Source organism: Crotalus tigris, unplaced genomic scaffold, assembly GCF_016545835.1.
Source record: "Crotalus tigris isolate CLP2741 ecotype Arizona unplaced genomic scaffold, ASM1654583v1 scf7180000019762.1414395, whole genome shotgun sequence".
NCBI classification, from domain to species: domain Eukaryota; kingdom Metazoa; phylum Chordata; class Lepidosauria; order Squamata; family Viperidae; genus Crotalus; species Crotalus tigris.
This window is the reverse complement of record NW_024097700.1, coordinates 622,946-649,802: the sequence shown is the minus strand read 5'-3', so window position 1 is coordinate 649,802 and position 26,857 is coordinate 622,946. Positions and strand designations below refer to the sequence as shown.

The window sequence follows — 26,857 nt, the reverse complement described above, 5'->3', positions numbered from 1 at the left end:
AATTCTTGCAAAATCATTCTTTCAGCTAAAATTGTTGTAAATAACTTGTAGTTATTATTCAATAATGATACTGGTGTATAATTTCTTTTTGAAGTCAAATCTTATCTCTTTTTAGGTACTAATGTTATACAGATAATCTTTGACATACGACAATTTGTTCAGTGTCCATTCAAAATTACAATAGTGTTGAACCAAGGGAGATATTACTTCTGCCCAAAGTTACAGCTGTTGCCGCGCCCCAGTGATCACATGATAAAAATTCAAACACTTGACATTACACATATCCATCCTTATAACCGGAGGGGCACTGCAACTCACCCCACTTATCTTCCCCATCTAGATCACCCTGCACAGCAGCACTAAGCAGCAGCAACCCTAGATGCCCATGGGCCAGTTGACCTTCACTATCTTGGATTGATCCCTTTCTCTCTGCAACAGCGCTTCCCTTACCATCTGCAAACAGGCATCTCTTTCTTTCTGCAAGCCAAGAGTCATTGGAAATCAGCTGGTCTTGCCCAGATCTCACAACAAAGGGACATACAGCTTGGAGAACAGCACAAGTCTTCCCCAAAATTGCATGTGTGCCATTCCTATTGCACAGTATGAGGGCTTGAAGAGGGGAAGGGATTTTTTTTAAAAAAAAATATCTTCTTGTCATTTTATTTTAATAGCACTAAATAACTTCAGCCACAACAGGCATCAAATCTCCATGGCAACTAAAACACACATTCTAGTTCTTTACCTTATCTTTTGTTATGAATATTCCACCAATTAAATTCATTTTTCAAGAATAAACAACAAGCATTCCCATGCCAAACTGGTCTCTTTAATTGACTTAGTAAAAAATTATAGCATAACATTTTCATCGAAAATAAAAATGATTTTAAAAAAATAGAGTAAGAAAAAAACTGTGCACTTATCTGTCTTAAAACTTTCTTACATTTTCTCTTAATTAAGCTTTTTGCAAATAGTTCTTTATATCAAAGTCTCTTTTCTTTTCTAAGCTCAGAAGATTTAGTTCACCACAAGAACTCTTATTTTTGTTACAGAAACCTGATTTTCCAATTATATAACACTTGAAGCTGAACAATGAAGCACTAACTAGTAGTTACTAACATTAATTCCTTTTAAATTCAGAATGCCAGACCAACCTTCAACTTTATCCAGTTCTACAGACTGATTTTTTTCCAAGTCTTGCTGCAAGATATTTTAAAAAATAAAATATTCTTCAATTCAAGGTAGAATAATTGTGACTAATAATAATAATAATAATCTTGATACTTTTCTTGGGAAAAATATGGAAGTGCGTCCTCTTGGAATTTCTTTTTTTATTTTTAATTTCCCAACCTAACCTACAGTATAGCCATACTTCAGAAGTCTTCCATCCTATATTAATTTTTAACTCCTGGCAACTGCTTGAACTAGTTGCTACAATTTTCTTGGCAAGGTCTTTCAGAAGTGGTTTGTCATTGCCTAATTCTTAGGGGTGAAAGAGAGTGACTGTCCCAAGGTCACATAATTGGCATTGTGCCTAAGAAAAAAGTAGAACTCAGTCTCCTGGTTTGTAACCCCATAACTTAATAACTATACTACACACTACGCAAATTGATCCATCCTATTATTAGCCAGATTGAACCTGTTTAGCAATCAAGTCCCAATGAGTTCTACATTCTGAGACAATCACATACTAACTGCCACAACACAAGATGGACAGTAATAAAGGTAGTTCTTGATTTACAAAGTTATGATGGCCTCATAAAAAGTTACTTATGACCCACCCTTGGAGTTATGACTGCCGCACCACCCTCATAGTCACTTGATTGTATTTTGGGTGCTTGGCAACTGACTCACATTTATGAGTGGCTGAAGCATCCCATGGTCACACAATCATATTTTGCGCAAACCAACAAAAAATGCTCATTGGATATGCTAGATTCGGACTTATGATCACAAGGTTTGCTTAATGACTGCAGCAACTTGCTGAACAATCATAAAAATGGTCCAGTCATTTGGTGACTCATATTTACAACTACAAGGATGTACGATGAAAATTACAGGCTGAATTGTGATCATAGTGTATTAAGAGCCTAGCTTTAATAATATAATCCTGTCCATTCAATAGTATTCAGTGCAGCTTACTATACAGGATATATTATTAAAACACATTGTAACCATACTACTAAACAATCACAGCAAGTAATTTTATAGAAACACCAATAGAGGACAACGGGAAATAAAATGGTGTCCGGATTAATAGCTGGTTCAAAGCAGAAGTTAAAAACAAGGTCCAAAATATTGCTAAGTTAAATAAAAAGTCTTCCATGAAAAAGAAGAAAGTAGTTAAAACACAGTCTGGGTATTATAGATACTAATATATTAACATTGCTGTTGCATGAAAAAGCTCTGTAAGATTTTCAATGAAAATGGAAAAAATAACAAATACAATGAAGCAATGACACTCAGGACTGATGAGTCAATTAAAAATTTAATTTGTAACTGGCACCTAGAATGTCTATATTGGACAGATTAATCTAGACATCTATGGTATGACACTGATACCTAAACTATTCTCTTTTAAAGTCTTCTGGCTTAAATAGCAACTCTCAAGCTGATTAACATAATTAAAAATTAAAGCTGATATACTATTGAAAGTTCCTGTCAGATTTAAGTACCTACCATAAAATCATACATAACTTTTGGTCTGAACAGTATGATTCCCAATTTAAATATCACACACCGAAGGTACAGTAAGTATCTATGGAGATTCTCAGTCATCCAGGTTATAGTTATCCCAAAGATGCTTTGTCATGAGGCAACTGGACTTTCTTGTTTTTCTTTGAAGACATTTTGCTTCTCATCCAAGAAGCTTCTTCAGCTCTGACTGGATGATGGGGAATGGCAGGATTTATACTCCTTGCAGATAGCTGGCCATTTGCATTCTTTTAGCAAATCATTAGTGCTCTCTGGAGGCTTATCTATGTCTTCAGGGTCACCTGAATAGTGCAAATAGGTGTGGAGCCTTCTTGGAACTGTTGAAAGGACTATGTTATAGACTGGAGATAATGTCGTATCCCTCCCCCTTTGTTGAAAGAGGGCTGTTCAATTTTGACATAGATGGCCTCTTTGACCCCTCTTTCAAACTGGTGGTCTTCTCTGTCCAAAATGTGGACTTTGCTGTCTTCAAAAGAGTGGCTTTTGTCTTTTAAATGCAGATGGACTGCTAAATCTTGTCCTGATGGGTTTGCTCTCCTACGTTGTGCCATACATTTATGAAGTTGTTGTTTTGTTTCCCCAATATATAGATCTGCACCTGGCTCACTGCACTGTACTACATATACCATGTTGCTTAGTTTGTGTCTGGTGTTTTATCCATGGGGTGGACATACGTGCATACTTCAAACCCAAGAATACACTAAGGCAGAAGTTTGAAGAAGCTTCTTGGATGAGAAGCAAAACGTCTTCAAAGAAAAACAAGAAAGTCCAGTTGCCTCATGAAAAAGCATATTTGGGACATGGAAGGTAATAACCATCAGAAAGAATGAGTGTATAAGGAAACTAGCAAAACATTACACAAAGCAATAAACAATTCATGTTACTCAACAATAAAAGCCATTGAGGTAGCACCCATTCACAAATATTTTTAATGAAAACCTGTGTGCTAAACTAGACTTCCCAACTTTAAACACCTCCAAATGAGTACGATTACAGTTCCCAGAATTTACAAGTAAAGCAATTGTTGGAGAATTATGCTCAAACCAGATTTGGGTTAGTTGGATGACTAATTAAAGTTTAATAGTGAGGTTTATTAAAATATTAATTGTATTACAAAAATAAAAGGAAAAAAATTGTAATCAATAGGAACCTAAAAATTACTATAATTTATTGGGATGTAATGCTAGAATCAAAAATAAATAAAAATATACATTTCAATTAAATCACTATGCATGCCAGTATATAGTTTCATCTTGGAATAAAAGGATCAGGTAACAGCTATGCTTTTAATGGAAATTAAAACAGTAATAAAGCGAGATAATAGCACTACAGAAAACAGTAGTCAAGTTTGAAAACCACTTACATGAAACAAATAGTAAACTAATATTTTAAGTAGTAATTTAAGTACAATTTCCCAAAATACCTGTTATCAGTTGACAATTCTGAATCAGTCAACTGAGTAGTATGTCAATTGTATAAGGTTACAATTTACCAAACTGAACTAAAAACATATTGTACTGCATATCAAAGAGAGTAGTAAAATTCTACATAAGCGTATTTTTGAAAAAAGTAATTCAAATATCTCCAAGATCTGCGTTTCCATAATTTCCATAATGAAACTTAATTTTAGATGCCTTTAACTTACTTAGTCAATCTGCAACTATCAAGCACATTTTCAGAATCATATATGTGATATAGCAGTGGTGGCGAACCTATGGCACGAGTGCCAGAGGTGCACTCGGAGCCCTCTCTGTGGGCACATGTGCCATCGCCCCAGCCCCGCCTCCCCCACAGCCCCCTCCACACCAGCATCCATCCCCGGAGCAGAGTCGCCCCCAGGCACTGCCCGCCCAGAGCAGCGCAGCCAAGGACATGGCAGCCGGGCAGTGGGGCAAGACTATACCCTTGTGCCCCGTCGCAAACAGATGATGCTACGGGGCACGGGTGGAGGGCGTGGCTACCATGGCACTGCTGGGCCACCTGGGCAATCTGCAGCAGGCTGTGGAGGTGGTGGGTGGCCCTGCGGGTGGGTAGGTGTAGGGCAGGGGTGGAGTGGGGGCGGTGCAGGGGTGGGGCAGTTTTTGGGCACTCAGTCTCTAAAAGGTTCACCATCACTGTGATATAGGATATACTTTTATCTTATTAGTATTTTTGCCTGTGCTAAGCCCTGTAACTGCAAGAGTTTTGAGTGTATCTAACTTTCCTTCTCACAAAGGAAGCAGAAACCCTGTGCACAATTACATTTTGAACTTATTATTTATAAAAATAATAAAGGTGTGAGATAGGTAGGTAGGTAGATGGATGGATGGACAGATAGATAGACAGATAGATAGATAGATAGATAGATAGATAGATAGATAGATAGATAGATAGATAGATAGATAGATAGATCCAACTGCTAATGGTATATCCCATTGCTTTTATGAGCAATTCTTTTTAATAAATTAGCTAACATGGAATAGATAATTAGATATGTACTAATTTAACACAATGTTAGTTTTGTACTGAGTTTTATTCCATTTTCTGAATAAATATTTGGGTTCAACAATTCATTAAAAGCTATGAAGAGAGATACAGGTCTCGCTCTCAACGTTTCTCATGCTGGAAAAAAAAATATTTATTTTCTTGATGGATGGTAGAAAGTCTAAGTGCTTTCCTCTGCTTCTTACAACTGTAATTGACCCAAAAGTACAATCACGTCTGCAGGAAAACAACCAAGATCAGAGAGCACCAAGGGCCCCTCATTCAAAAGTGCCAATACATTTTTGGCCTGCTTTTTCAAAGTACATCTAAACATGTAGTCATCAACTTACAACCATAATTGAGCACAACATTTCTGTTGCTCAGCAAGACAGTTGTTAAGTGAATTTGGCCAAAGTTGTTAAGTGAATAACTGCAGTTGTTAAGTTAGTAACAGTTTTAAAGTGAATCTGGCTTCCCCATTGACTTTGTCAGGTTACAAAAGGTGATCATAAGACCCCAGGACACTGCAGCCATCATGAATATATACCAGTTACCAAACATCTGAATTTTGATCATGCGACCATGGGGAAACTACAACGATCATAAATGTGAAAAACAGTCATATCAGTGCTGTTGTAACTTTGAATAGTCACTAAATAAATGTATGAGTCATCGAGGACTACCTCGAGACTAGCACAGGGAAAACTATTGCCTATATGATTCTGATATTTATACTGGTAGTACAGATACTGTACATTCCAGCATTAGAATATATTTTCCAAGGTCTTGGCTGCTCTATCAAGCTGCTAATCTGCTGTGCATTCTTGTCTCCTGGTAATTTTATTGTTCATACTGTTATTGTGTTGTAAGCTGCACAGAGTCATTTTAATAGTGAGATGGATGGCATATAAATTAAATAAATAGTCAATCTTAAAAGGCAGAAACTAAGTACCAATGTAATATCTTCACTGTGAAGTCAAGGTGTGACATTATTACACACGTATAAAAGCAGTGGGGCTTGTGTCTTGATAAAGCAACAGTGGTTTTGTTATCACCCCTCCACACAGCTGCTATTGATGACTTTTTCAAGAGTTGTACAAAACATGGTAAGCTCAAAATGGTTCCTCTGACCTTGAAAAAAAATTGTTTTAGGACTCGCAATATCTCACAATGGTTTTGAGTTTTTCTAAACTTCTGATTCGTCTACATCCTACGATCAGCCTATTCTTTTGCATCTTATGATTATGTTTTCCTTCCTGCCAGTAGAACAGCAGACAAAAGGTACATCCTTGCTGCTATTCGTTTATACAGTAACAGATTTAGAAGAGGAAAGAAGTCAGTCCTGGGGAAAAGCAGCATATAGCTCCAGACCTGGAAAGGCCTTTTGGAGTCTGGCCTGAAGCTGGAAGAGAAGACCAGGAGAGCTGTGATTGATCAATTGTGATTGGAGTGCCTAATGCACCTCAAGCTTTACTGATGACTATCTGGTTTGCCTGCATCAAGGAACTACTGCCACTCCTGTTTTAGTTTTTAAACTAGATTCTTAATTTAGTGAGAAGAGAAGTGATCTCCCAATCAAGAGGATGAGGTAGTGGTTTTTGTATGTTGGCCCCTCTTCCTAAAACGACAGTAATGCCATCAGGTTCCTCATGGGCAAAGTTAAAGCAAGACTAAGTGCTCAGGATCAACTTCCCCATACAAGTAAGAGAGCCAGTCTAGTATAACAGTTAAGGCACTATACTAGAAACTAAGAGTCTGTGAGTTGAAATGAACTATGAGTGACTTTTAGCCCCAGCCAGGTTATTGTGGAGAAAATGGGAGGCAGAAGCGTTACATTCTTTGAGTTGTACAAAATAAGGGCAAGCTATAAGCAATTTGATTGCCATCATTGCTGACTGCTAGGTCAGAAAACCTATTTGCCTATGTTGGCAATCTTTAGACTAGAAGGAAACAATGCCTCTTCCTAAACATCTTTCCATAGCTGGTAATGGTGGTGTTGAAAAACAAACCAACAGGCCACACCCCTCCTATGAAGTGACAACACCATAGCAATGAAGACTGTGTCCCCTCCTGGTTTATCTTGGATATTGATTCATTGCTGCAACCACTGCAAGGCATGGATTTACAGATTTAGAGAAGAAACTAAATCAGTGGCTTTCAACCGCTGTACCGCAGCATATTGGTGTGCTGTGAAATGTCCACAGGTGTGCCGCATCAACCAGAAATCCATCTCTCATGACATCACCATGAATAGACTACCTTCTCATGTAACCAGTGATACCACAGAATTTCCAGTTTCACAACCGAGAAGTCCAGCTTATGAAATTTGGGCCATGAGGCTGAAATTCTCTGCTCTAAATCAATATTGGAAACACTTCTGTGGGCATAAGGCAATTGTCCTTATGATTATTGGCAGCACCAGGCAAACTATGTTGCTAGCTAACAGTAAGATTCCCACCCTGAAGCAGGCCAAGCAATGAATAAACAGCTCTTGGCAGGGGAAATTTAACAAAACTAAGCAATAAGGCACATTAACGCACAGATGATGGGTTTAAATGATCTTCTCAAAGCTGTTTTTCCCTAGGGTACAAAATCCCCTTGCTCAGTATCTTCATCAAGCAATGCAAAGAGGAAGCCCTGAAACTTCTGCAAGCAGGAGGACAAAAATGGACATCTCCTCAGGATATTTGGTCTGGTATATGTAGAATAGGCACTTCTTTCCTCAAGTGTCTTTCCAGCCCCTGGGAATGGAGATTCTTGAGTTAGATTGTTACTATAATTCAGTAAACCTTCATTTTTCTTATTTAATTATCTAAAGGCCCTTTCCATCAAAGCTCCCATACTAGGATCACCCTGCCCTTGAAAAACCTATCGCTCCTACATTGTTCACATTATGCAGACAAGTAAAATCTATATATTTTCAGTGAGACTTGAGCCCCAGATGATCTGACTCAAGCCATTTTTCTTAGGTATTTTCCTTTTCTTAGGCATTTTGATTAGTGGATTTCTGATTATTTTTATGTTTTGGGTTGTTGTTTGCTGAATCCTTCAGGGGCAGATTATAAGCATTGTAAATAAATACTCTCACTCGTCCATTGCTTAAATATGTATTGATCTGCCATCACATTCTGCTTTTATGTGTGCGCACATTTGCTATATTTCCAGCCCATTCTCCTGATACATCAGAACCAGAGGAGAGAACTCAGTTCTGCTGTGAAAAGCCCCCCCCCTTTTTAAAAAAAATTAAGGAACTGATCCACATAGAGCATACATGTCAAACTCGTGACATCATGTGACATCACACAATGTATCAGGACAGTTTTGCCATTGTCGGCAATGGGGTGGGCGCAGCTTCCGCATGACAGGTCTGGCTGGCAGTTTGACACCCATGACATAGAGAAGTATTGAATATTTCATCATATACCTTGGAATATGCTTCATTCCCTTCACATGGACAGGAGTACAAATATTTTATGTGGTATGTAGTCATTCTGGATCAACTTTTCCTAATTGGAGGTCACATTTCATTGGGGGAGACATCTGTAGGTGAGGCCAGGGAAAGAAAGGAAGCTTAGAGAAGCCCATATCATAAAACTACTTAGGAGACTCTTTCCAGTCCCCACAGACCCATAACTGTTAAATTAACTCCTTGAAAGAAGGATTCCTGAAGATAGAAATTATGTAGGAGCCTGCTCAGCCAATCTGTTTTTCCAAAAAAAAATCCTGAAAAGAAAGTATAAAAAAGCTAGCAAGATCATTCCTGAAACTTGCTTGGCTGGAATCTTGCTTCCTGTCTCTGAGTTGTCACCACTAGCTGTTTTGTGGGGGAAATCCTAGTATTTTTAAAACTGTTTGTATTGGTATAATCATTATTCTAAATGACTGGTTAGAAATTTCTGTAATAATAGAAGAAAATAAATGTACAGTGGTTGGGAGCAGGATTCTCTGCCCTCCTTCCAGTTGATTAAATTAAGTATTAAGTCTGTTGCAGGATGCACATCATAGGTTTATTTTGTTCTGCTTCAAAAAAGCAAGAAACTATACCATTAATTTTTCATAACTGTACCATAAAAATGCAGTGGCATGAATTAAGCAGGATTCAAAGTTAAATTCAGCCCACAGGCTGCTCGTTCTGTTCTAGATTCTGGAGGAATTTTTCATTACCATAGCAAGTTTTGAATCCTTTTTTTCGAAACCTATCATTTATAGGTACTTTATGCTGGGCTTATAAGCAAGCTAATGACTATTATAACTAGAATAGAAATCCAGAATTTCTTTTTTCCTGTCAAAATAGGCAGATTATGACTTGGTTGGGCTGCTGAGAAATTAAAAACCTGCAATTCTCTGCTGTTTGTCTTCCAAACTGAATTACTCATATGAGAAAAGTATGGAGGCCTGGTGGCACATTGGTTAGAATGCAATATTGCATGCTAACTTTGCCCACAACCTGGAGTGCTATTGCTATGGTATTTTCTTGGCTGCTCACTTGCTGATTGTATATGGAATGAATGTATAACTGATTTCAGTTATATCAATTATGGCATTTCCATCTTACATTTTGATTTATGCTTTATAATCATGATTAAAGAAAGGTAACGAAAGTTTAATTTTGATTAATGAGTGGTGGTATATTAGAATTGATTCTTACATGAACCTTCATTTCTATTACAATACAATAATTGTGCGTTTGATTTTGCTATGAATGACCATGTACAGGGATATAATTCCCCACTGAAAAGCTGGCATGACTGAATTATAAGATACTTTGCATCATGTAAAGCACATTTATAATATTGAAGACTTACTGAGATGTATTTCTAGGCTGAGATTTAAAATCTAGATAATCAACTATTTGATCAATTTTGGAAAAGGAAAGAGCAAAATTTGCATCAGATCAGCTCTTTCATTGGGAATTATATAGTACGTAGTCATATATAAATTCATAGGCAATATCAAAAGCACAATTACATTACCTTGCAGTAGACGAGAAGGTTCATGTAAGAACTAACTCTAATATGCCACCACTCAATCAAAATTAAAGCATAAATCAAGAGAATAAAACAGTTATAACTACTATAAATGCTACATTTATATAGATAGACTATGCTTAATAACTGTTTAACTCTACTAGCAACTGTTCAAAGTTACTATGGACTTCAAAAAGCTACTTAGGATCTGTCCTCAAGGTTAAGGCTGTTGTACACACAGGTGCTTGGCAACTGGCTACAACTGGTTACAATGTCGTAAAATCAAATGACCACAATTTGCAATTTTTTTGCCATGTTCCAGCAACAAATGGTAAAAAACACCCACTAGATATGCTCAATTTGCTTAACAATCATATGACTTACTTAACAACCACATGATTTGCTTAATAACCAGTGACTCACTTTATGACCATTGTAAAAATGATCATAAAATCAAGTCCGGTCACATGCTGTCTCAACTTATGACTGCAACAAACTATGACTGAAAGTCCATGCTATGTTGTGAATGTAAGTCGAGAACTGTCTGTATTTAAAAGTAAATCCCATTTAAGGAGACAATTCTGCAAAAATTCATATAGAAGTGAGGGAAGTTAGCCCAAAGAAAGAAATATTAAAAAGGGCAGAAAAATATATTTTTCCTCAAAAGGACTTTTTAAAACCAAACCTGGCCCCAAATCTATCTCTCTGCCCCAAGCAAGACTTTAGCCCCATACAAATGCAGATGTAAAACCATCAGAAAATTGGAGCCAGAGCAATCAAGAAGACAAAAGAGAAGATTTGCATACCCCACCCAAACTCTAGGAGTCAGCCCCATCACCTGGGAAGCAGGATATGAAACCACAGATATCAAGGCCTAGACAAACACTCAGAAACAGCCTCAAGTTTCATGCCACAAGAACAGGAAACTATTCAAAACAAAAGGCTAGAGGGGGTATAAAAACCTACTACACCATGTGCTCAGCCCTTCTCTTCTCTACTCTTTCCTGAAGAACCATCTTTCTGCAATAAACTGTAACCTTCTTCCCAAAGCAGTCACCATGTTTGCTTATTTATTTCCGGCTTGGATGAACCAGAATGAAGACTTACTTCTAACAATTTGGCACCCCAGATGGGACTCCAAGCTAACCTCTCCAATGGACTAAGACTGGTAAGCCCCATCTTGCTGGCAGCAGACCCCCTTGTGTCTGTGGATGTGTCTCCCAGGCCTTACCCATATAGAGTTAGGGTAGTAAAGGGAGTTTTGAGAGTTTGAGCTCAAGGGCTGCTTTGGAAAGAAGGTGAAGGTGAGTACCTCTAAATTTTAAGTTTAAAGCCCAGGGGAACAAAGAAAATGTGTCTATTTCTGTTTGTGTGAGTGAGAAGACTTTTTATCCCAATCACAATTGGATTTTGCTCCTTCTGGCCTTCCCTAGCCGCAGAAAGGATCTGTTTAATTGGCAGAACCTGGAAAGCATGGGGGTTTGGCCAGAGCACAGAACCTTTTGTTAGGGAAAAGGAAGAGACTGTGTGAAAATGAAATGGAATGAGTGAATGAAAGAATTGGATTTGGGCAACTAGCTGGTAAGGCCCTGTAAGCAAAGCAAAGTTAGGAAAGAAGTCTCACAAGGAGACTTTGACTGTGTAGTGTATGGAAAAAAATAGACTTTGCTTAGGGCTTTGCTGGGAAACCAATTTGGCTAAATAAAGGTACTTAAAAGGGAAAATAAGAAATAGTGATTCTCTCTCTCTCTATCTCTCTCTCTTCTCTATGCAACCAGGTGGTATGTTTAAAATGTGTGCCTTCCCTAACTTGAGTTATCTGAAATTTATGGTGGGAATGACTAGGATGTGTAAAACTAAGACTTGTTTCCTTTTCTGTTCTCTTGTCTTTGAATATATATGTTTGTCAAAGTGACTGTAAATGTGAGAGGTAAATGTGACTGTTAACTGTTTCAAATCCAAAGAAAAAAAGAATTTTAAATTCTGCTAGAAATTATGCTTAAAAATAAGCCACAAAAAGGAAATACCTCACTCTGTTTGTCTGCCAACAAACAGAGTGAAGAAAAAAAATTGTGTTTGTTTGTTTTCCTCTTTCTCTCTGTGTACTCTCAAGAACAGCCTTAAGTTACCAGGAGGGATTGTTTTAAATTTATCTGTTGGAAAAGTTTCACTTGCATTTAATGTATGTGTTTTATCTATCCTTTTCCTGAAAAATGTGTGTCTATCTACAAGGGCCTTTTGAAGCTCAAGTCTGCTTGTGTGGGGAAATAATTTTCCTAAGTTACTTTTCATATCCTATGACTTATTGTTGAAGCTACTATGAAACTTTTCTTATCCCAAATATATAAGCATTTCTCAATCTCTAAAATGATGTGGTCTATTTTAGAATAAATGTTTTCCTACCCTTGGCAAGTTGCACATATTAAAATATTAGGCTTTTAAAATTATTTGGAGTTTTCACAATTCTCAAGCTGCCTAGCATTTTTTTCCTCTTTCTTTCTTGTCCTTAATATGTTGCAAATGGTCAAGTTCAAAGGTGAAACATTTCATTTTGTTGTTCCCTATTTGTCTATCTGTTTCTTTAATAACTGCAGTATTGATGCCCTTTTCAAACTGCCTGCAAGCTACCTCCCCTTCCAATTCTTTTCTTGCCCTTTGTTCTCCATACCTTTTGTCTGCCTCTTCTGGGAGAGTCCACCCAGAAAGCGGGGGGGGGGAGACCTTGTTCTTGTATCTTTTAGCCCTGAAACCCTCTCCCAAGCCTTTGGAAGCAGAACACACAGACCCAGATGCTGCCTCCATCCATTTGAGCCATGGAATTGGGTTTTGGATCCAGCCATCCACTAAAAAGCCATCATGCAATCTGAGTGGAACATCTTCCCAAGTCCTACCATTTCCTCAGATGCCCATGAGTGCAGAAGGAAGGAGTCCTGGAGCCAATGGTGCCATGTGAAGCCTCAGAAGAGAGAATTAGACTGTGGGGGGAGGGTGGAAACTCACTGTAAACTTTTCTTTCTTGCCCCATTTGTATTGTAACAAGCCAGTTGAATGTATTAATGGAGAGATGGCATTTGGGAATAGGTGGCAGAACAAGTACTGAACACCTTGGACTTCTATCTGGTGGGACGGAAAATTTATCCAGAATGTTTGTATTGACTATTTGGTAAAAGTAGCTGCACATACATGCACACACACACACACACCATTCAGAATCACACTTGAGTCTATCCCCTCCACCTACCTTTAGTAAAGTTCCCCAGGCTGATTTTTGCTCTATTGCACCAAAGTTTTGTGGGACCAACTTCCAACAGATTCCAAGGGGGAGGGAACTAGGCCCCCTCAGGTGATTTGCAATTCATATGCCCTGACTAAGGAAACAACAGGAAAAATCCCAATCCTCAGCCCTGAATATCTTGCACTGTTGGGCTCAGATTGGGATTCCTAGGGCTCATTATGTGCAATTTAAAGAAAAATTTAATAGCCTGGCATATTGGCTAACTTCAACTGGACATTACAAACCTGAATTAAGAGCTAAGGCAGGAAACAACCCTTGAAAATGGGCAGCCAGTGGTCATGTACTAAGGAAAACCATGGCTGTGAAGAATTTTGGGAGGTATGCAAACCTGACTGGAAGCTAAAGGCGATATCCAACATTTGAAAATGATTGGCACAGCATATTGGACACTATAAATTTCTTTTCCACCTAACAATTTTTTTTGCCCTGACTTTTAGAACTTTATGGGTGCAAGCTCCCCTTTTGGGAGCCACTAAAGGGATCTTTTTCCGCTGCCTCCATTAATGTCTTTTTTTTTTTTTGCTTAACAGTTTAAAAGCTTGCCTACCAAGTCTCCCTGACCAGATCAATTTTAATGTTGTGCCAATAAGTGTGTCATACATTCACACACTTAAGGCACAAAGCGGGGATTGAGGGAAGTTAGCCCAAAGAAAGAAATATTAAAAAGGGCAGAAAAATATATTTTTCCTCAAAAGGACTTTTTAAAACCAAACCTGGCCCCAAATCTATCTCTCTGCCCCAAGCAAGACTTTAGCCCCATACAAATGCAGATGTAAAACCACCAGAAAGTTGGAGCCAGAGCAATCAAGAAGACAAAAGAGAAGATTTGCATACCCCACCCAAACTCTAGGAGTCAGCCCCATCACCTGGGAAGCAGGATATGAAACCACAGATATCAAGGCCTAGACAAACACTCAGAAACAGCCTCAAGGTTCATGCCACAGGAACAGGAAACTATTCAAAACAAAAGGCTAGAGGGGGTATAAAAACCTACTACACCATGTGCTCAGCCCTTCTCTTCTCTGCTCTTTCCTGAAGAACCATCTTTCTGCAATAAACTGTAACCTTCTTCCCAAAGCAGTTGCCATGTTTGCTTATTTATTCCCGGCTTGGATGAACCAGGATGAAGACTTACTTCTAACAGAAGTGAACTGAAATTCTCTCATAAAAACACTTAAACAAACCACTAAACACCTTTCTGAAGAAATGCATTTTTATATAAGTATATACAGAAAGGTACAAAAGTTATTTGTTTTCTGAGTTATATAAACTATAAAACAAAGAAATTGTGTACTGTATTACAAATGAGAGTTAGTTATTATATTATCACATTCATGTTAGCCTGTCTTCTCTAGGCAAAGTCTGCAGTATCAATGACAACTTAAAAACAGGCTACAATTTCCCAGCTGCTTGTTATACTGGTATATGGAGCCAATACAATTTACTCCTTTAACATTGTATGTATTTAGTTATTTTTCCTCAACCTCATCTAAAGCTACTGTAGGGTAAATTACAAGAAAGTTTTTTATAAATTGAAACTGCTGATTCTAAAAATAAGTCCCTTCAAATTCACAACTATGTCAAGTTGGCTATCTATTATGCAGAAGTATATCTAATACAGTATAATATGATTTTAATCACTGAAAGAGCAGTATGACAAAGTAACTAACCTTAATTATTTGGCTACTATCTTAGAAATTTCTTTTTTAAAAATAATGTTATTATTTCAAAATAATTATGTAAAATCTAGAACATTAAAACAAGTTTTAACACTGATCCAAATCTAGAGCAATGTATCTTTAACATAATTATCAGTGATTTTATATAAAAAGAAATGTTAATGGGAGATGCAACTGTTACTTTATAAGCAAATTATTTGAATTCCCTTTATTTATAAAAATTGAAACTCTGTTAAATTACTTCCCTCCCAAACCCCACTCCAAAAAAAAGCAATCCTTTTCATTTTAAAAAATCCTCCTAGGAATTAGGAACAGATATATAAGAACGTACCATGAGGTTTTAGATTAATAAAATATTCAACTTGGAGTAATGTTCAGAAAAGAAAAAGAAAAACTTATGTTTTGCTACTGAAAAATATAGAAGAAGCCATATGCTTTGGATGGCCCTTTTGTGAGCCACTGGAAATCCCAACACAAGAAATAAAAGTAACACCTGTTTAAAGCAGCCATCTGTCCTCGCAGGCTGAAAAAAACCAGAGTCTTTCCACATAATCCTGATTTTCAAACTACAGAGCTAAACTGCACCTGGGAACACTTGTACAAATACTGTTCACAACTTTGTTGCTTAAATGCTATAAATAAAGCCATCTATCCATGTCTGTATATGCTGGAAAAATATGCACCTTAAATGCAAACATACAGTTTTCAGTAGGTTTTCTCCCATTATGTTTAAACAAGATTAATTGTTCTATTGATAATTGAAACATGCATTTGGGGTTCTTAATATAAGCTTCAATTCCTTTGACATGGAACTTGAATTTTAAAAACACACACTGACATTTAAATGAAAGTTTGCTTTAGTTCACTCTAGTATCAACATTCACTCACAATCTGTCAATTTAAATGCAGAACAATTTCTTCTAAATTATAATTTTTAAGACCTTCTGAGATAAGTGTGCTGTTTTGTTTCATACCAATATAGATTGCTGTAAAAACTCCTCTCCAATCCTAAATTTATGCTTAGATATACTGTTTTATTAACTGGAGGTAGACATTTTAAATTGGAATATGTGCTTTTCAATAATGATAATTTTCTTTACATTTTTACAAAGATATCCTGATTCTTCATTTGCTCTAAACCTCACATTAATATTGCTGTTTCTGCTCTTTCAAACACATAGAGAACTCAATGTTATATTTTTATAATTATTTAGTACCTAGGGTGATACTTTTGGACTGACTACAAGAAGAGTTTTCTGCGGATTCTAATTACTGGCTCTCTTATATGTAGCTAGAAAAAAATTGAATTAATCAGGGCACATCATATATTTTGGGCAGCGAAGTCTTTATTTATTCATTGTGGCTTGCTTTTCCCACTAAACTTCAGCTGCTGTGACAATCAGATTTAAAATTTTGCAAACTGGCACTGGATATGTGCAATCTAGCTGTACAGTTTAATAGCTTTTAGCAAGCTCAGCTTTCAATTTAAGCACAAGATGCAAAGTTAAAATTTATGAAAAGACAGGAATTCATATTATTTTAAAGATGAACAATATCACAAATAAATACATTTGCTTTTGATATATGCAAAAAATTTTGAATCATACTATTTTGAACTGGAAACAACCCCTTCTGAACCTGAGACATCCATCTCAGCTGCATCAATTAGCAAACTGGATGTAAATACTGCAAAAAAAAAAAAAAAAAGCTGAAAGAGTTCCTTTAAAACTCAAAACACAATTAAAATTGGGCATTTTGCCCTAAAAGTGGGATACTTTGAATTCAAAATTGCTCAGTTTAAAATGTTTTGCAAACTGTATTTTTATTTCTCTCATTATTAAAGAAATTATCAAGACCTTTCAATTGACTACAAAACTAGGGAAGAGGTCAAAATCCCTATCATCAAGATTCTTAGCAGTAGATAGATTTATATAGTTTTGTTTTTTAATTTAACAATGAAAACACTAGAACTGAATTTGTGAGAGGTCAGTTGTCTTTTCTTTCAAGAATAAAATGTTTAATATTTACATTTCTGATGAGAGATTTGACAGATTAGAATAATATTTTCCCCAGTGATTGAACAGAAGAATTAAAATTTTGGAATTTATAATCACAGCTGAAAAAAATGCTCTTAAATATTCATACGAATATAAACTGTTAAGATAATGGTTTGAAATTTAAAGCATAGGAAGTATTTTAAAAATACAAAAATAAGAAATATCCTTCCATGTTTATGTATGAATATATTTACACACAGCTAAAATGTGGCATACTTTTCTTTGTCCATCAACCTTCCCTAACCTGGTAACCTTTTGATGTTTTGCACTACACGTTTCAAAACATTTATTTATTTAATATCACCCATCTCATAAAAATTACTCTGGGCAGTGCACAAAAATTAAAACAAACAAAAAACAACATTACATAAAATATGCCCAGGTCTAAAACATTTACTTTTCAATTTACACAGGCCAAAACAAATTAACCCATCAAACAGAAATCATGTAGTTCAGAAATTTTAGCTTCAGTATATTTAGAAGTGATAGGTTGGATAAGATAGTTGTAAACAAAATAGAGATGTGTATTTAAATACATGCTGGAAAAGAAGAAAATCTTAACAATGGTCAAATAAAATAGAGCAGGTAAACAAAGCAAGTTTAGCAGCATTTCTAAAAATGCCTGTACTACATCACTGACATTAGGCTATATGATACGGGATACACACACACACACACACACACACACACACACACACACACGTACATACATACATACATACATACATACATACATATATACATATATATATATATATATATATATATATATATATATATATATATATATATATACTGAGGTTTTCGCGGGTGTTTGTATGTAGGTCTTTGGTTGTTCGGGTTTTCTCCCGCATAAAATTGGAAGTGTCTTGGTGACGTTTCGACAAAGTCCCATTCGTCATCTTCAGGCTGGTGTTTTCAGCTTCATGCTTTGAGGAGCAACGTGTGGTCTTAGCTGTTTCTTCCTTTTAACTGCCAGTGGGGGTATGAACTGATTGGGTGGGAGCTTGGCTGTGTTTTGATTGGGTGGAGATGTGTTCTGATTGGTTAGGGGCTTGGCACGACCACAAACCAGAAGACAGACCACAGCTGCATCATTAGCCACTTTAAACCCCTCCAATCCATACATGAAGCAAACTGACACCCTCCATGAAGATGAGGCACGACCACGAACGCGAAGACAAAAAATAGCAAGGCAGCCCAAAATCTTAAAACCCCCTGCAACTCAGACTAACCTGAGCACAACCAAACAGAACACTCCCCCAGCCAATCAGAGCACAGCCAATCCCCCAGCCAATCAGAGCACAGCCAAGCCCCTAACCAATCAGAACACACCTCCACCCAATCAGAACACAGCCAAGCTCCCACCCAATCAGTTCATACCCCCACTGGCAGTTAAAAGGAAGAAATAGCTAAGACCACACATTGCTCCTTGAAGCACGAAGCTGAAAACACCAACCTGAAGATGACGAATGGGACTTCGTCGAAACGTCGCCAAGACACTTCCAATTTTACGCGGGAGAAAACCCGAACAACCAAAGACACACACACACACACACACACACACACATATATATATAGAGAGAGGGGGGGGAGGGGGGGGAGAGAGCGAGCTATCCTATTTAAATACTCTAATATGGTAGATTTTTAGGAGTAGATTCTTTAAATTTTAAATAATTTCTTTCTAACTTTTATTACAAAAAATAATTCATTTAAATTTTATTTATTGTATTATTTATCCCTTTTATTACAAAAATATAGTTAAATTTAATCAAATCAGCATCAATACCTATAATGCATAGTTTTGAGGAGCGTGGTAGCTCATGAGATTACAATGCTGGGCTGCCAATCAGTAAGTTAAAAGACCCATCACTTCCGCAGGATGGGGTGAGCTTGCATCACATGCTCTAGCTTCTGCTGACCCAGTAGTTTGAAAGCAGGCAATCTCAAGTACATGAATGGGTACCACTTCATAAGCAACTTCACAGGAATACAAAAGGAGCACTCAACTGGGCATCCCCCAGCAAAATTTCATCATGGGCAAATCCTTTTGCTATGGAAACACTTTGGTGCTTCCGACACAAACAAAAATCAATAGTTTTGATAAGGTGAAGCAGATGAATTTTAAAAAAATTCTTCACGCTTTTTTTAGTTGCATACTCTAATTTCCACATATTTTAAAAATATTGTTCTTGTCAGGTTGAGTAGCTTTGCATGTAGTAGTGTATAAGAAGAGTTAGGTGTAATTGAATCATGCCCAACTCCTGGCAATTGTATTGACAAATGGTTGGCTGATTGATCATCGGTAATGTACAAAGTACAGAAGCAAAGAATCTTTTAAAAGATACTAAAACAAAGTAATTTAGGAAAATAGAAGATATCTCAGAAGAAATATCATAACAAAATACTCAAATTTAATCTAAGGTTTGTCACCAAAATCCGCTCTGCCTACAAATAATTTCTGCTGTGTACCTCCTTAAAAGCAATCTAGAATTTATGAAAACAGAATACAGTGTTGTAATACAATACAGCTTTAAGCATCATGATACTGATTCTTTCTAAAAAGAGAAAACACTACAAACCAAGCCATTCAAAACATTCCTCATCCCTTAAAAAGCATTCAGATATCCACCACAGATGGTCCTTGTTTAGCAACCACAATGGGGACCAGCAATTCAGTCATTTAGTGAAGTGGTCACTAAGTAAAACTACAACTTACTTCACCTTTTTTTTTTCTTTTACAGACCTGAGATGTAAATGTAAGGACTGATCATAAAGTTACAATTTCATCAATTTTATAATTGTGAACTGACAGTAAACAAGATAGATGCTAAACAAGAACTACCTGTATAGAGTTTAGCATAGACACCATAGCCATTATAGTTCAGACAATGTTGCTAAAGACTGTTGTTGTACAGATTTATTTTTGTTTACAATCATACTGATTGTCCTTTTCTAAACAGAGAATTCTAAAAATTGAAACACACAAGGAACTCTACATTAGTACCATCAATTTTTCCCCTTATAAAGTGCTATTTTTAGCTTGCTGCAAGTTTAGGAGATAGGTAAAACATCATGGCATAAAGTTCAACAAAAATGTCTATGAGAAAATGGGACTTAGATTTATATCAGGAAAGTAAATCTTATAAAAACAGTTCAGTAATGAAAGAAGATACTTAGGAACTCAGGATTTTTTTTCTTCCTTCAAGCAATGGGTTAACTACCTTTTGAAAATGGTCCAAGCATAATTTAAAATATCCTTTTATTAACAATAATGCATTCTGAAAAGTAATCTTACTAGAGTTCTTAAATAATAACATTCATTCATGCAAAGTAGTCTAAAATAAATGAGGCCTCTTACTTACACACACACACACACACACACACACACACACACACACACACACCTTATCCTGCATTCTTCTTACAACTTCTATTTTCATTCTTTACTTTCCATATGGCAAGACAGCCAATTGTAGGTATGCAATTCAGAGAATTTTTACAGCAGATGTATGAGTGAAAACAGTTTGAGTTTCCCAGGAGTATTTTCCATTTCTATGAGCAATGCCCTCCTTGGAAACATGCTGTCAATTCATAATTTAGATCCAAATCATATATATATACACATGGTGTTAACTAAAAGAAAAAATATCCCTCCCTGCCCATTAATTAGCTTTGAATGGAAAAGTTAGCTTACATGTCAAATTGGAACTTATATTAACCAAAATGAGAGGATTAGCAGGACATAGAAACATCAAGCTGCAACATAAACAAGTAGCTGTAATGGAGGAAGGAGAATGGATGAAGCCACCACCATTGCTTTTGCCCATTGACAGCAAGCATTGTAGAATAATATGTAGAATCGGTAGAGCCTCTTCTATACACAGGGTTTATATATTTTTCCGGAGTCCTCCATTCAGGGAAGCAAAAACAAAAGCAGCTGTTACTTTTCCTCTACTATTTAACTGTAACAACTCACACTCTGCACTGGAGAGCAAGAAGCAGGGGGTGTTGAATGTTCTCATTTTCTCCTTTCTTGAATGAGAATACTGTTGTAAGATTTCATGATTTGACAAGAATGAGAAGCGTAAGCTTGTTTGCTTGCTTATTTAAGAGATTTATTTAAGATCACTTTCCATCTGATGAGCCACAACTCTCACAGCAACAAATTAAGAATATTAGAAAACAGTAAAAACCAATACCCCCTTCCCCCCAAAAAACAGAGAGCCCCAAACCAACAATGCCCAAAAAACCAAAGTCATGGTGTCAAGCCTCCTATCATAATGCTTTAGGGGGACACTCAGTATCACTTCAATAAACAATTACAATTTTGGGGATGGAAAGTGTAATTGAGGTGTCCAACCTCCATCAGAACACATTCAGTGAAGAGGGCACCACATCTCCAAATCATTAATTCTATTATGAAATTGCTCTTACTATTTTTTAAAAAAGCTTCCTAACATTATGTTATTCTAATCCATTATTATTAAATGTCCTTTCTAGAATAACAGCAGGTGTTTTCTATGAGTTGTACTTTCACATATTGAAAGTGTGCTGCTGTACTGCTGAACCTTTTGGAAGACATTTCTGTTCTTTTGGCTGACAAATATAACAGTTATTTTAGTTCAAATCCAAGGGGAAAGAGGGTGCAGAGTTTGGAAAAAATTCAAAAGAACTCTGCAAGATTGAACAAAAGAGCAAAATTTAGGGGCTCAGAAATCCTTCATTATGCTCCAGAATAAGAGACCACACCATTAAACTCATGCAACTTATTTCAGAATAAGCATTCAGAGCTTTATACTTGCTAAGCTCTTTTGAACTTTCCAAAGTTTCTTTCCATCCTCTCCTTTTCTCCATCTTACTTGTTATTTTATCCCCTTTCTGCACTTTTCCCCTTTATTCTTTTTCCAGCATTGCCTCCATTTACCTTATTTCCCTTCTCTTTTCTTTTTTCCCCTTTTTTGCTGTTTCTTCTGGAAGAGGTTTAAGTGTTATGTACATTGCTTTTTCAATTATTTCACACATAATCACTTTTAATTAGTAATGATACTTTCAAATAATACTTCAAATTTTAATACTCCTTCTTTTGGAATGTAAGCTCAGATCAGTGAACATACACACGTGAATGTGCACACAGACAAGTGCACCACATGCATAGATTTGATGAAGTGAAAAAAAAAAATCTCCAGGATTAGTCTCAATTAAAGTTATCAAAGTGGTAGTTGATTAGGTATGGAAGCTGGACATTTGGGGAACTCTTATATTATTCTGTTTAATATTTCTTTGGGATTTAACTTTTTCTATTGTTTTTGAGTTTTATCTTAAGTTCAGGATCCATTTGGAAATGTGTGGTAACTATCACATTTTTTCCACTTTTTAAACATTTTCCATCATTTTTCCAGAAGACCATGAGACTCACATAGATAGGATACCTAAATTTTGATGTTCTGCACTAAGGATATGTATCTGGCTCCATTAAGCCCTTAGTCATCAGTCATAATCAGTTTAAAAAAAAAAACACCAATTGTGTGTTATTTATAAGAACAAAAACATCTCCAAATAAGCAAGATCCAGCCACCTACTCAAGGGCATGGACCTCAAGTGAAATGAGCCACTATATCCACTATATCTTCATCACAGCAATGAAAAGCAGTTGAGTAAACTACGCAAATCTTTTTCATCTTCTCCAGATATGACCGATGCTAGTGGAAATAATACTGTCTAACACAAACATAAGTTGTCTGGTAGAATGCTAAATAAAGATACCAGTTGAGTGATGAAATATGGAAAAGAGAGACTGCGATCTGTGTATAAAATATATAATATGAAAAATAAAGTATCCAATAAAAAGAATGTGCTTAGATGTGTCCAGGCCTCAGAAGGGAGGTAGGCATGACAGCAGTAGGCTACATTGTACATTGGTGAGTGCAATTTGTAACAGTCTCCAAATAAATTTTTACCCACTCTCTGCATAGATAATAAGGCAGTCAACTATCTTAATGTAAAGCCACAGTAGTAAACAGGAAACTAAATATCTCTGAAATAAATACAAAGTGGTCACCATTTATCTAGAAAGGAATTTCCTTCACATATTTAAGTAGGTGCATGTCTTAGATGAAAGATTGGATATTTGAGATAATGATTGAATTTGAATTTTGCTGAAATACAATTGGAGTAAAAAACAAGAACAATACAAATTAAGGCTTTATCTTTGAAATTTATTCATTCAGAAAGTAGTTATTGCCCTGATTTTTTGAGACATGTTAACCATAATATAGTGTATCAGAAATCATACAAGAGAAAAATTCCTATTGGTTTGAGGATGTATCCAGCTCTGCCCATCCTGTAGCACGCTGGAAAACACAGATAGTATTCATTCCTCCCACTCTCTGCAGCTCTCCAGTTATGCCTCCAAAACTCCGAGACTTGGAATGTAAGGCAACGGAAAGTCCAATTTGCAAAGGTCCAGTTGTGTAACATGAAAATATTAAATTAATTAGCATCGGTGATTTTTAATTTGACATCCCATATGCCTTCTGTGGTTCAGTGAGATATGTCAACAAATATACTTTTCTTATATTATTTAATATGTCAAATAAGAAAAGATACAGAATTCCTGTCTCAACAAACTTACAAATTTACCTTTTAAATTACTCAAAGAACCTTTTCTCAATATTTTAGATTAGTATAAGAGCACAATCTTGTTTTCTTGCCCAGGGAAATAGCTAATGGTGATACCTTTAAAGTTAGGTTTTCTAGAAAGACATTTAATATATACACTAATATTAACCAAAGTAGTCTGTGAAAGCTTAAAAAGTAATGCTGTGGAATCCTTCATTTTAAGATACGAAACAAAAAACAAGCTGATTAGTTGATCACTGTTGTGGATCAGAAAAAGGTTCACTAGTTGCGCTGTAAGTCTGCATCGTATCATGATCATACTTTATTAATATATTAAATAATATATTCTGGCTTTGAGTCTATGGGACATTGTAATCCTAGTGATTAGAAACTATACAGTTAGAAAAATAATACTGTTTTTCCTACCTTATAAATTACAAATTTTAGTTTAAAATAAGACAACAGGTGGATGCAGCCAAGAAAAAGAAGCAGAAAATTGCCACTACTGTAATAAGAATATAAATAGAAGCAACAATTAATTTATATTCTGTATATAAAATAATTTGCAATGTACATATTAATACCTAATGAAAGAATAACCTATCCATTTTTGGTTTTTGCAATAGTTTTCAGAATGTTATATCTTTTATATATGTGTGCTTGTGTGTAAAAGCAGAGGTACACATTTTAGTCATGAACTAAAATGACACAATACATGTCTTATTCAGAAAACAGCTCCTAGATTTACTGAAATCTTAATAATCACCTAACCTGCTTTGCAACTGACAGTTTAAGAAATAATATACCCTTATAGATTCTTAAGGAGTTGTTCTATCAGATAAATCAATATATTTTTGTTGGCATTGTTACAAATAACGTTCTATTCAATACAGATTTCATAACTGTGAAAAAAATTTTTTACAGTTAAAAGACTCTCTTTTATAAGAAATCAGTCAAATTAATAGAACATAATTAGGAAACCTAGAATCTCTTCCAAAATCACAATAATTTTAAAAAGTGAGCTGCAAGACATTTGGGTTGCATTCTAAATAAAATATGAACTTCAATGATCAGCATTAGTAATTGAGAAATGTTTCAATTCAATGTTAAAAACCTGGAGCAGAGGGGGTCAGGTGCAAAGTAACTGAATGTCAACAACTTGTCCCACTGAGGTGTATAAGAAATATTACCTTTTGTCCAGGAAGAGCAAACAATTACCATATGCTCCTGATACAAATCTACAAGTCATAATTAGCAACTACAGTGATGATTAAGCACACACATATTCCAATTCACAAGATTTGTAATTTTTTATGATCAACTTGATTTCCATTTCAGCATTTAAGAAAAATAAAAAAGCACAAGTAATTAATATATGTAAAAGCTACAGTAATGAAGGTGATCTGGACAATTTTTTTCCTACCACTTTCTTGCATCTTTTCTTTTCATATACAAAACATCCTAAATAGACATAATTTTCAGACAAGAAAGATTATTTGCAGCTTTTACCCCAAGCTCAATCCAGAGAAAATCGTAACAAATTGAAAGTATACAGATGCATTAAAAATTTGAATTAAATCACACCTCATGAATTTCTCAAATATTTCTCTTACATCTTTCAAATCAACATTGTGTGGTATTGCAGTGTTTAATGAACAAGAGAAAGATCTGCACCACAAAGATAACTGCCTATGAATGATCAAGCTAATGTCAATAGGTAGGAAACAACCTGCTCCCAATAAAGTACTGAAAAGGTTAAAAAGCAAGTAGGGTGAGGATGATCAGAAGCAGAGAGAGAGAGAGAGAGAGAGAGAGGAGAAGAAAAGTTCACAAGCATGGTGAGTCTACCCAATCCCCAGTTGGAGTCCAAGGCCCACACATAAGTTCCAAACCCCTAAATCTTACATATCAAATTCCCAATTCCAAGTTAAAGCATGGAAGTTCCCAGAGCATGGACAGCCACTTTATTTCCCCTTCGTTTATTAACTCCCTAAAAACAAGAATACGAGGCACATTAAAACGAACAAAAAAATCCCCCCCCCTCTCCAGACACCTTATGAGGATCATTAGGGAGCTCCCCCCTTCGCATCCAATTTCCTTTCCATTCTAAACCCCCAGTGCAAATAATACCCACTTTCCCATTTCAACTCCACCAATTCATTACAGCCACTATCAGAGAAGAAAGGAGGGGGAAGAGGGGATGTATAAAGAAAGCACAAAACAGGCCGGGGGAGGAATCACACACATACAGTCTCACACATAGACACATTACAGTTTTCCCCGCTTTGCACATTCAGTGATTCAGCTCAATGGAGCAACTCCAGGCCGGTTTCTCGGTGGAAAAAGGAAGGGGGGGGGATGCAGATTACAATCATATTCACCTGGGCTGTGGAGGGCTGTGGTGGTGGTGATGGTGTTGCTCTTGCTGCTGGAGGTTGTTGTGGGTGATGATGAGGATGGGGGTGAGGCTGGGGGTGAGGAGGAGCAGCAGCAGCAGCAGGAGGAGGTGGTGATGGTGGTGAAGGAGGAAAGGAGCCGTTGTTGTTGATGGGTAACAGTCGCCAGGACTACGGTGACTATGGCGCTTGATTCACAAGGCAACGGTTGCTATAACTCACAAAAGGGAGAGAGCGAACGAGAGAGCGAGAGGAGGAGAGGAGGCGGTGGCCCAGCCTCACAGGCCCGGAAGAGGCGGGGCTTTCAGTATGAATGATAAGTCCTCTCCCTCCTCCCGTCGGGCTGAAGAAGGGAATTGGGGGTTGAATCTTACACGGGCGGGGGGAGGGGGAATTAATGTGGGTTTTCTTCAGTACATCTGCGTGTGGAGGAGGAGCGCGTGTGTTCCCGAGGAACAGTTGGGCTGCACGCGGCTTCAGAGCAACACGCTCACTCGGCACAGCCGCCTCAGCGCGCGCTGTAATCAACTCCCTTTCAACGGGAGGGCATCCAAGGGGCGGGACCACGATTCCCGGCTCCGGAGTAAGGGGTGGGGGTGGGGGAAGCCTGGCAACGATCCTTTATTATTTCCGGGGGTGGTGGTGGTGGTGGTTGAAAGAACCGAAG

At 36.7% G+C, this 26,857-nt stretch overlaps 1 protein-coding gene across 3 annotated transcripts in view; it reads right to left on the bottom strand.

The window, feature by feature from the left end:
- Positions 1-26,458, bottom strand: part of RFX3 (regulatory factor X3) — a 175,640-nt gene extending 149,182 nt beyond the window's left edge. For all 3 annotated transcript variants that reach the window (XM_039364445.1, XM_039364443.1, XM_039364446.1), the window contains exon 1: positions 26,176-26,458. The gene's annotated coding sequence lies outside the window, so the exon portion shown is untranslated. The remainder of the gene's footprint in view (positions 1-26,175) is intronic.
- Positions 26,459-26,857: the final 399 nt, after the last annotated feature.